A 12,856-nucleotide genomic window follows, 5' to 3' on the forward strand; every position below is an offset into this window, starting at 1 on the left:
CACGCGCCCAGACGACCTCTGATCAACCTGCTCACCCCTAGGAGCATAAGATTGCTGCACCGACTGGGACGATGAAGCCCCCTGATTGGCCCTCGAGGCCTGACCCGACTGAGCTGGCTGCTGACCCTAAATCTGCCTCAAACCAGATGCACCAGGTGTGCCACCCAACTGCGGGCAATACCTCTTCATATGCCCTGGCTGACCACACTGATAACACGAGAGTGGCTGGCCTCTACCCTGACTCTGGCTCTGAGATCGAGCCAAAGATGATGCTGCTCTCTGCACTCCTCCCCTCTGAGGACAAACTGGAGACTTGTGGCCCAGCTGGCCACACTTGAAATAGGTAATGTCTCCCTGACTGCCTTTCCCCGAACTAGCACTCGGCACAGGAAAAGTCGATCTAGAAAAGCTACCCTGAGACTGCTGAGGATTAAAACCCTTCTGTCTCCTACCATCACTCTGACCATCCTGACTCCTCTTGGAGCCCTTCTGTCCTTCCTCCTCTTCCTACATCATAATTTCCATGTGGGCTGCAGCATCAACCATACACCCATAATCCCGAATCATAGTTCCCCCAACTCGTAGCTTGAGGCCACGCCTCAACTTCTTCTCAAACTCGATACAACGGCGTTCCTCAGACGCCACCAACTTAGGTGCAAACCTGGACAAGCTAGTAAATACAGCCTCAAACTCGGCCACTGAAGAACTCGACTGCTTAAGCTGGCAGAACTGGTCTCTCAGCTTCTCCCTAACTGCTGGAGATAAGAACCTCTCCTGGAAAGCATTCACAAAAGCCTCCCATGTACCTCCTATACGACCCTTAGTGAACTTCCACTACTGACCCGCATCCCCCTTCAGCTGGAAGGATGCCAAGGTCACTTTCAATCCCTCGTCTTCAATGCCAAGCATCTCAAACGTCTTCGTTGTCTGTTCGAGCCATTCATCTGCCTTAAGCGGCTCTTTAGGATCACCCACAAATTCATCCGGGTTAGACCGGAAGAACTCCCTCTTCAGAAAGGAAGGTCCTGCATCCGCAACAACAACCCGAGCTTGATTCTCAGCTCTGAGAATGCCTACTGACTCCCTGAATGCCCCTGCTATTTCTCGGGCTAGAGCGCCCATAGCCTGCTGGCCTACTGGCTCGGCCACATTGGCCTGGCCAATTCCCTCCTGAACTGCCGGAATCTCCTCTGGCACAGGCACCTCCTGCCTACTCGGCCTACCACGCCTACTGCGTCCTCGTCCTCGTCCTGACATCCTAATAAAGGAAACAAAGACGTTAGCACATTAATAAATGTGCCGAAGCTAAACACTCGCGTCCTAATGCATTGGACAACAATAATTCATTCCACGTAAGCACATAATCACATAAGCACCTACGAATTTCATTCCTGGATGATGATAGTCCCGAAGCGTTACTATAGTTCCGGTTGGAAGCAGCATTGATCAAGTGCCTTTCCAACAAGACTACTAGAAACTCAAGGGTCCAATCAACATCCTAGGAACTACATTCCATACCCACATAGTCACATAAACTTGTTATCATGTAAGCATATAACATTACACCAAGTCTCTATCAAACGAGACGAACCCATTGTGATACTAATCACTTCCCACGTACCCAAAGTATTCAAACCCGGTACGCTCTGATACCAAGTTGTCACGCCCTCAAAATAAACCCACTATCTATATATCATCGACATGCAATATTTAAAGAAAACAATTTATTAATCCATTCATCAGAGTATTACTAAATAAAAGCATTACATGTAACATCAAATTAAATGCCCTATGGGCTTACATCTTTCCAAGCCAACACTTGGACACAAAAATATGAGTTCTAACTCAAATACACGTAAAGCCCTAGGCTTGAATGTTTACATGTACTAATAAATAAAAACAATTAATTGAAGATAGTCTTCAAAATCCAAAAGCCACATCCTCCCAAGCTAAGTCCTTGGAGGTAGCTTATCACCTGAACCTGAAAATGATGTTCCCATAAAGGGTGAGCCACAGCCCAGTAGAAAAATACTAAACCAAATATAAGCATTGATTAAAGCTATAGCATTCAATAGATGGTTAACCAAGATAATCAATTATGACTTAAAACAGTCTCATGACACTAACATCTATGACATGTTTCAATTCCCATTATTATCAATAAGGCTCAGAACCTGGCCAAACTTACAACAGTGAACTATATAACATATTCACATTACTTCCAATATCAACAACACAGATGAGACTCAGGCTCATATCAAAACACTTCATACTTCCCGTTTGATACACATTTTAGTGCTGTATCAACAACATGTAAAAACACTTCAATATAATAAGCACACAAAATAGTGATGCTAATGGAGTCCATCCCCTATCTCCTCCCAAACAAAAATCCGGTTTAGAGGTCCAACCCCTATCTTCCCCTAAACCGTGGAGTACATCCCCTATCTCCTCCCACACAATATGCAAATGCAATGCTCAATCAATACACGCATTTTCTATATTAACTCAATAGTCAAAATTAATGATTTAACCAATGTGATTAGTTTCAGTTATTCCTAATCCACATGCAATGTCTACAACAATCACGACTATCCTCCACCGATAGCCCAAAACAGTTATTTCTAGACTGGAAATAAATATATCAACAATTCAATAGGCGAGTGATTTAAATTATCCAACTACACCATTTAATCAATGAATTCCTCAATTTCATGAATTTAACCAAATTCTCCAATTTCCTTAAATTAATTATACAAATTAATTTATTAATACAACTAGGGTTTTTCCCAAAATTACCAAAGTGCTCCCAACATATCAAAATACCAAAACTTAGAACAAACCTTATAAGATGGAGTAGGAAATCCCTACCTCGAAGAAAATAACCCGAATGGAGAAGACGGAGATGAAGACCCAAATTCCAAAGTGCTCCAAAACACCAAACGTTCAGATTAAATGGAAGCCCTCGACTCACTCTATCTTTTTAATAAAGGATCTGGGGTAGAAACACACTCTAAATAGATCAAACCTAAGAGAGAAGGTGAGTAGAGGGAGAGAAAAGTCGGACCTAGGGTTTTGGAATCAAAAAGAGGATGAAAAACTGATTAAAAACCCGCTGCTGCCTACTTCAACTGGACAGGCTCGCTTGAGCGAAGACTTGGTCGCTCGAGCGACCAGACACAAGAAAGACTCGCTCGAGCGAAGAAAAGTTCGCTCGAGCCAAGAAAAGCTCGCTCAAGCCAAGAATGCAATGCTTCAGGTCTATACTATACGCAATCGCTCGCTCGAACGAAGAAAAGCTGGCTCGAGCCACCAGACACAAAATATAACCCTCGCTCGAGCGGCCAAGTCCTCGCTCGAGCGACCAACCCAAAAACTGGACAGCAACACTTGGTTTCCGAACCCAACCAACCTGAAACAAACCTGCCCAACACATCCTATAACTCCAAATGAGAAAATAAAGGACGACAACAACAATTATACAATGACAGAATCTACGGAACCTAAGTCCGGATACAATAATCAAATGGGAAAAGACCGGGGTCGCTATAATTATCATTCGTGAAGTATGTAATCGTTTATTGATTTGATATAGCACTACAATGTATATCATTTGAGAAATATAGGAATGTTTTTGTTGACTGTGATACAGCATCAAAATGTGTATCCACCATAAATTTCAGAAATGTTTTAGTGATGAACTATAATTGCATCAAATGTTTTGACCAGGGCACTGAGCCTTGTTTTCAGACTCAAAGTTGAATAAGAAATGGAAAGTGAATTTATAATATGGACATGATTATCATGGAATAGAAATGTGATATAAGTGGATGAATATGAGTTGACCATCTATCAACTGCTAATCTTTTAGTCATTGCTTATAGTTGGTTTAGTGTATTTCTACTGGGCTATGGCTCACCCTGTATGGGACACCATTTTTAGGTACATGAAGCATGCCACCTCCAAGGACATAACTTGAGAGGCTAGAGGCAGGCAGACGTTTGTGGTTGTATTATCTTTGTTGTATTACATGTAATTTCAAGCCAAGGGCTTAATGTGTATTTGAGTTAGTACTCTCCTCTTTGTAACCAAGTGTTAACTTGGAAAACTGTAAGCTTGTAGGGCATTTGCTTTTGTTGTTAACATGTAATGCTTTTGTAAAGAATTACTCTAATAAATAGAATGATGTTTATCTCTTATATCAATGCATGTCTAAATTGATGGGATTAATGTTATTATTTTGAGGGCGTTACAACTTGGTATCAGAACGTACCAGGTTCGAATACTTTGGGTACATGGGAAGTGATTAGTATCACAATGTGTTTGTCTCGCTTGTTAGAGACTTAGATGTAATGTTATGTGCTTATATGATAACATGTTTATGTGACTATGTGGGTATGGAATGTAGTTTCTTGGATGTTGATTGGATCCTTGGGTTTTTAGGAGTCCTATTGGAAAGGCACCTGATCAATGCTGTTTCTAACCGGAACTCTAGTAACGCCTCAGGACTATCATTATTCGGGAATGAAATTCATAAGTGCTTAGGTATTTATGTGCTTACGTGGAATGAATTACAGCTGTCCATCGTGTTAGGACACTAGTGAAATAGTTTCGGCACCCTGGTTATTGTGCTAATGCCGTGTTATTTTTACTAGGATGCCTAGACGAGGGAGTTGTGATTTCCCTCCTTTTGCACGGGAAGAGTTGAGGAGACAGTTTGTGGAGTTATGCCAAGGTACTACACCCTTGGTGCAATTTGAAACATGGTTTGCTAACCTGTCGAGGTTTGCTCTAGAATTGGTGGAGACGGAGGAATTGCGTTGTTCGGAATTTGAGAGTAGGATGTGTGACGACATCCGTGAAAGGATTGCGGGGTCATGGCATAGGAGTTATAGTGTGCTTGTCCGGGCTGCAACTCATGTGGAGGCAGCGGTGCTAGCTATGGGGCAAAATAGGGGAGAGGCCACGGTTTTGAGTGTTGGTCGGGTTAGGGAGGAGGCCACTTCGACGACTCCTGTGATTCATAGTATTGGTAGGCCTTTTAAGAGGCAGAAGGGTTTTAATCCACAACAATTTCAGAGAGCTCAGCCCGGCTCTACCTTTCCAGTGCCGAGTCTAGGTTTGGAAAAGGGTGAACGTAAGGTTGTCACTTGTTTCGAATGTGGTCAGCTTGGCCACAAGTCCCTAGCTTGCCCACAGAAAAAGAGAGCAGGGTTGGCAGTCTGACCAGTAGTTGTACCATCAGAATCATCTAATCAGTCAGGTTTTGGGCCGATCGAATGTTCGGTAGGGAAGCAGTCATTGGGGTCTTCATCAGCTCAGACTTTGAACCAGTCTTGTGCTAATGAGCCGTTTACTTGTTGGGTGTGTAATCAGCCAGGTCATATGAGTCGTTTCTGTACTCAGCGAGGGGCTTCTTTGAGGGTTTTACAACCTAGTTGGGTCCAGCCTTATTTGACTGGACAGGGGCAATACCGTTTTGGGGGACAAACAGGCCAGACCTCGAGGGCCTCAGGAGAGTCGAGTTCCCAAGTCCCACTTGGGGAAGTTCGCAGTTGTTCCAGGTGTGGCTAGTTGGGGCACAACAGTAGTTCTTGTCCGTGGCTTGTAAGCTCGTAGGTTATCTTATGTTTGGGGATGACCAACTTTGACGGTCCAGCGAGGGACGGCAGTAGTAGTAGTACTGATGGGTTGGTTTTGTTTCGACTAATCCGTTTTGTAATCGGTGGTTTATTGTTTTGTAATCATTGGGTTCTGTTGTGTAACCAATGCATTTTGGGAATGCTGAAACATCTGAACTATATGTTTATATATGTATATATATATATGTATGTTTTGTTTGTTAACTTCCATGGATTGGGTAGATTGGAGCTTGTTGTAACACTAAAGTCTTATTAATGTAATAAGTTGTTATGTGACCATAAAATTCTTGGTAATAATGTAGTTATATGCGTGTGACTTGGTTTGAAAAAAAAAATGAGGGCAGAGAAGCCATGCGTTCAAATTTGGAAGAATTTTGAGGGATGCGTATCCTAATCAGGACTATTATGGGGCTAGAGTAGTTATACTTACCGGGTGTATGGAACTTCTTGGCGCTACTCATTTAATCTCATGTGTTTGGTAAGGAATTTCGGTCTCTTGTCGGGAGAACTCCTCGAGAGGATGTGAAGTGTGTGATTAATACTAGGTGTAGTATATATTTAACATGATGCTTTGCGGAGTCATAGTGCATAATTTCGTTAGGACTAGACTTATCCCTTCATGATAGGTAATGTCGCCAAATTTGCATCTGTACCGACAGGTAGTTTGATTAGAGAGAGTGTGAGACCCTATATAAGATAGTGGTTATTGGCATCGGGAGTGGTGTGTGATGAGCAGCTGGTGTTATATCCCGAGCGGTGGTGTAACGGGTGTTTCTTAAGTTCCCAGACTCCTTTTTGATGGTAGAATGCGATAGGTTTGTACCTTAATACCGGGTAGGTCAAGTGATGCTGACGATGGGATTGGTTGGGTGTATAACCCATGGTTTGGGTGTGAACCGTGAGTAGAGTCACTGTGGTTTGGTCTTTGCGAAGAAAGGTTTGGGATGATAATGAGAAGGTTGAGGACTTTTACTGCTCCAAAAATTTAGAATGGTGAATCTGTGAAAGCCTTGTCAGCGACAGGCGACGATGTCAGGGTTTGGTTCATGGTGGTTGTCTAGCGGTAGCATTGGCTGGCGGTTTGGCACGGAGGCTGGGCCTCTTGATGGTACTCTCGGGATGAGTGACAACTAAGATGCGGGGTAAAGAGTGAACCCTATAGTTCATGGAGGGACTCAGTATGGGAGTAAGATAGCTTGCAAAAAAAGGAGGTTTTTCCTAGTGCGGTACGTGTTAGTGTGTGGTTCGTAGGTTGTTATTAGATGATGTGTAGAAGGGGATCAGTCCTAGAAAATTCCAGGTGAATACCTTGACAAGGCAATGGTGTGGTTTCTTATTGAAGTCGAGAGGTTGGATGTTTGGTTAAGTCAGGTCACTTCGACATAAGTGTCCGTCGTCCAGTTTGGATAGTGGTAACACAAGCGAGGTGTTAAGGTTGTGAAGAGTGAGTGAGGCACTCTGCTAGAATCATTTTTATTCGTTGTAAGGCACGAGGGTGTGCAATGTTACCCTTTAGGTCCTTGCATTGTTGGGAACTTCAAATGTTTAGGAATCCCTTCTTGAAAGTTCTGTTTTTGGGTATTACGTCATCACTGTGAGTATGGCGGGTTTTGTGGGTTGGCTGTGTTGAGATTCATTCAGGGGTCACTGAGTACTCTTCGTAAACTAAAATGATTTTTGAATCGAAACGTGAGTTTTGCTACCCTTATTTTCGGGAAAATAATTTGAGAGGAATCTTTGAGTTCGGCTGTGGCCAAATGTAAATGACGTGTTTAGTGGTAGCCTTACAAACCTGAATATTTTACGGGAAGTTAGACTCGACCTAGCCTGAGTTGCTGGTTATATGCTGTGTGATTTTGGCGAGACCTTGAAGTAGTGGGGTAGTAATGTGCCGTTATGTTGTTCCCTACCCGTGCTTCGTCTTACGTACGTGTTTTGTGAGAGTTGACTGGAAGCCTTGTGTACAAACGTTTCCGTGTTTCCTTTGTTGAGATATTTAGTACCAAATACTGGTTTGAGTGTTGTGAGTAGTCGAGACGTGGTGGATGTCTCAGAACACTGTAGTGATTGAATGTGTCTTACTATTATCATTATTATCGAGTCTAGGCCGAACTTTTCCATTCGTAAGGTATTATGAAAACGTAATGGGGGTTGAGGAAACCACTTGGGTGAGTGAATTTCAGGTCCGCGAGAAAAATCCGGATCTATCTCTGATTGTTGAGCACTTGTTGTATCTTTGTTGTGTTGTTAAAATTTAAGAGCATTGAACATGTCTTAAGTTGTGTAACATTGCGTATGTTGAATGTATTGCAAAACTAGAAATATATCATGAACACTGACTATGATATGTATGAAATTATGAACCATGTATATTGGAAATTGTTAGATTTAAAGGAATGCATGTTGTAGCATATATTGTAAATGGCCCCTTGAATAGGGGTGAAGTGACCAGCAATGGGTCAAGTTGTTAAATATTGAATTGTGATATTATTGAGAAATTGATTTAACTTAAACGTTATGAAACATTTCAATGAGAGGTATTTGGCAAGTGAATTCTGGATGGTCATGTGTTATGAATGACGCCGTGTTTATGAAAAATGTTTACAAAACTTTTAAGGTTCGCATGGAAAATGCAAAGTTTGTTTTGGAATGCCAACGTTGAAAATTTGATTTTTTTTCTTTTTGAGATATGCCTCATGAGCAAGAGAATGATTTCCCTTATGTTTATACAAAAGTTTGCGTTAGTTGTTCTATTTGAAACAATAATTGTTGAGAAGTGACTTAGCTGGGAGCGCTAGTCAGGTGTTTTGGTGATCTATCTCGGGAAGAGTTTGGTTTTGTTGAGGTCTTTTGTGCCTGAGTGTTGTCGTTGGAACGTGTTCCCTTAGTTGGTCCTTTCTTTTGTGAGAGTTAACTACAAATTTGTTGAGAGAATAGTTTCTTCCCTTAATGCTCGGGGGTTGAGTGCTTTGTGGTCGGTTAACCTTGTAATTGTGTTATTTTCTTAATTTCGGGGACGAAACTCTTTAAGGGGTGAGGTTATAGCGATCCCGGGTTTGTCCCCTTTATGTACAGTGTTCCGGTCGTAGGTTCCGTGGAGTTGGTGGTTGTATGTCATGTTGTCATCCTTTAGATTCCGTATGTTTGAGTTTTAGGATGTGTTGGGCGTGTTTTGAACAGGCTGGTTGAGCCTTAGTCCCTTTCCTTGTTGCCCAGAGTTTTGGTGGTACGCTCGAGCGGGTACCCTTGCACTCGAGCAGATTTGTTTTTTTTTTAGTTGTACGCTCGAGCGGACCATATCACGCTCGAGCGGAGTTTTCACACTTCCAGTATCTGTGCCTCTGCAAAACTTCTGCAGATGTGTTTTTCACGCTCGAGCGGGTCTGTTGGCGCTCGAGCGGGGTGTTCATTGTCTGCGAAAGTTCTGAGAGGGGGTAATCTACGCTCGAGCGAATTGGTTTTCGCGCTCGAGCGGATGTATTTTGTTCTTGTGTCTTGGCACTTGAGCGAGCCTTCTTGCGCTCGAGCGGTTCCAGTTTTTGTGCTTGACACTCGAGCGTTCTATTCTCCGCTCGAGCGGACCATGCGTATATCAGTTGGCAGCTGTGCATTTTTGAATCACATTTCAACATCCTTTCTCTCTCTTACTTTTCCAAAAAAGCCATTTGAGAGCTTCTCTCACTAAAACTCAACTTCTCTCTAAGTATTGATCTAGTAAGAGTGATTTCCTCACCTTTGGCCTTTACAAAAGTTGTGTTGATCGTCGAGGGCTACGTTTTGATCCTAGCATATTGAGTTTTGGAGCACTTTGGGTTTCGTCATCTTCTCCCTTTGAGCTCCGAATTTGAGGTAGGGATATCCTACTCCTCCTTATGAGTTTTGTCTTTGAATTTTAGCATTTTGATATGATGGGGGTTTGTTATATGTAAACCTATATGCATGTTTGATAAAGAGAAATGAGGCTAATGTTGAACTATTGAAGAAAATGAAACCTTAGTGTTGTTATATAGATTATGGGTAAAGCCCTAATTATATTGATAAATTAATTTATACAAGAAATTTAGGGAATTGAGAAATTGAATAGAAAATATTCAAATTAGAAAGATATGGGGTTAAAGGGTGTAGTTGGACTCACTTATCGCTCACCTAGTTAAACTGTTGATAATATATCAAATTGGTGCATTTATTTCCTATTTAGAAATAACTGTATTGGACTATCGGTGAAGGATAGTCTTGATTGTTGTAGGCAATGTATGATGATTAGGCAAACCAAAGCTAATCTATTGAGTATGCTAATGAACATAGCAATTGGTTTAATACATCAAAATGTTGTATTGATAGATTGAATTTGTATATGATAATTGTTTATATACATTGTATTGTGTGGGAGGAGAAAGGGGCTGTGCTCCACGGTTTATTGGAAGAATGGGGCTGAACCTCTAAACCGAATCTTGTGACAGTGATACAGCACTACAATGTGTATCAGGCTGCAAATTAGAAGTGTTTTCTTGTGACAGTGATACAGCACTACAATATGTATTAGGCTGCGAATTAGAAGTGTTTGTTTGATTTGATATAGCACTAAAATGTATATCATTATCATTCGTGAAGTATGTAATCGTTTGTTGATTTGATATAGCACTACAATGTATATCATTTGAGAAATATAGGAATGTTTTTGTTGACTGTGATACAACATCAAAATGTGTATCCACCATAAATTTCGGAAATGTTTTAGTGATGAACTATAATTGCATCAAATGTTTTGGCCAGGGCACTGAGCCTTGTTTTCAGACTCAAAGTTGAATAAGAAATGGAAAGTGAATTTATAATATGGACATGATTATCATGGAACAAAAATGTGATATAAGTGGATGTATATGAGTTGACCATCTATCAACTGCTAATCTTTTAGTCATTGCTTATAGTTGGTTTAGTGTATTTCTACTGGGCTATGGCTCACCCTGTATGGGACACCATTTTCAGGTACATGAAGCATGCCACCTCCAAGGACATAACTTGAGAGGCCAGAGGCAGGCAGACGTTTGTGGTTGTATTATCTTTGTTGTATTACATGTAATTTCAAGCCAAGGGCTTAATGTGTATTTGAGTTAGTACTCTCCTCTTTGTAACCAAGTGTTAACTTGGAAAATGTAAGCCCGTAGGGCATTTGCTTTTGTTGTTAACATGTAATACTTTTGTAAAGAATTACTCTGATGAATAGAATGATGTTTATCTCTTATATCAATGCATGTCTAAATTGATGGGATTAATGTTATTATTTTGAGGGCGTTACATTTTCTATTCAACTTCCCTTTTTTATTAATTTCCAAATAGATCGTTAACGTGTAGTGGTTTCTAAAATGAACTTCCATTTTTAATTTTATGCAACTTCTATTTGTATTTTTATTCATCTTTCATTTTTATTCAATTTTTTTTTTCTATTCAACTTCTTTTTTTATTTAATTTCCAAATGGATCGTTAAGGTATAGTGATTTCTTGAATGAACTTCCATTTTTATTTTTATTCAACTTCAATTTTTATTCAATTTACTTTTCTATTCAACTTCCTTTTTTATTCAATTTCCAAATAGATAGTTAAAGTATAGAGGTTTCTTGAATGAACGTCCATTTCTAATTTTATGCAACTTCCATTTTTATTTTTATTCAACTTCAATTTTTATTCAATTTCATTTTCTATTCAACTTTCTTTTTTTTATTTAATTTCCAAATAGATCATTAAGATATAGTGATTTATTTAATGAACTTCCATTTTGAATTTTATACAATTTCCATTTTGATTTTTATTCAACTTCCATTTTTATTTTATTTCGTTTTCTAATCAACTTCTTTTTTTTATTTAATTTCCAAATAGATCGTTAAGGTATAGTTGTTTCTTGAATGAACTTCCATTGTTAATTTTATTCAACTTCCATCTTTATTTTTATTCAACTTCCATTTTTATTCAATTTCCTTTTCTATTCAACTTCCTTTTTTTTTTTTTAATCTCCAAATAGATCGTTAAGTTATAATGGTTTCTTGAGTGAACTTCCATTTTTATTTCTATTCAACTTTCATTTTTACCCAATTTACTTTTCTATTCAACTTCCTTTTTTATTTAATTTCCCGATAGATCATTAAGGTATAGTGGTTTCTTACACGAACCTTTATTGTTAATTTTATGCAACCTCCATTTTTATTTTTTATTCGACTTCAATTTTTATTCAATTTCCTTTTCTATTCAACTTCCTTTTTTATTTAATTTCCAAATAGATCGTTAAGGTACAGTGGTTGCTTGAATAAACTTCCATTTTCAATGTTATGCAACTTCCATTTTTATTCAATTTCCTTTTTTATTCAACGTCCTTTTTTATTTAATTTCCAAATAGATCGTCAAGGTATAGTGGTTTCTTAAATGAATTTCCATTATTAATTTTATGCAACTTCCACTTTTATTCAATTTCCTTTTCTATTCAATTTAATTTTTTATTTAATTTCCAAATAGATCGTTAAGGTATAGTGGTTTCTAGAATGAACTTCCATTGTTAATTTTATGCAACTTCCATTTTTATTCAATTTCCTTTTCTATTCAACTTCCCTTTTTTTTTTAATTTCCAAATAGGTCGTTAACGTGTAATGGTTTCTTGAATGAACTTCCATTTTTAATTTTATGCAACTTCCATTTTTATTTTTATTCATCTTTCATTTTTATTCAATTTTTTTTTCTATTCAACTTCATTTTTTATTTAATTTCCAAATTGATCGTTAAGGTATAGTCGTTTCTTGAATGAACTTCCATTTTTATTTTTATTCAACTTCAATTTTTATTCAATTTACTTTTCTATTCAACTTCCTTTTTTATTCAATTTCCAAATAGATAGTTAAAGCATAGTGGTTTCTTGAATGAACTTCCATTTCTAATTTTATGCAACTTCCATTTTTATTTTTATTCAACTTCAATTTTTATTCAATTTCCTTTTTATTTAATTTCTAAATGGATCCTTAAGATATAGTGGTTTCTTGAATGAACTTCCATTTTTAATTTTATGCAACTTCCATTTTTATTTCTATTCAACTTCCATTTTTGTTTTATTTCCTTTTCTATTCAACTTCTTTTTATATTTAATTTCCAAATAGATCGTTAAGGTATAGTGGTTTCTTAAATGAACTTCCATTGTTAATTTTATGCAACTTCTATTTTTATTTTTATTCAAC

The sequence above is a fragment of the Camellia sinensis genome, chromosome 12 (assembly GCF_055761805.1).
Source record: "Camellia sinensis isolate YWXY chromosome 12, ASM5576180v1, whole genome shotgun sequence".
In the NCBI taxonomy this organism is placed as follows: Eukaryota; Viridiplantae; Streptophyta; class Magnoliopsida; order Ericales; family Theaceae; genus Camellia; species Camellia sinensis.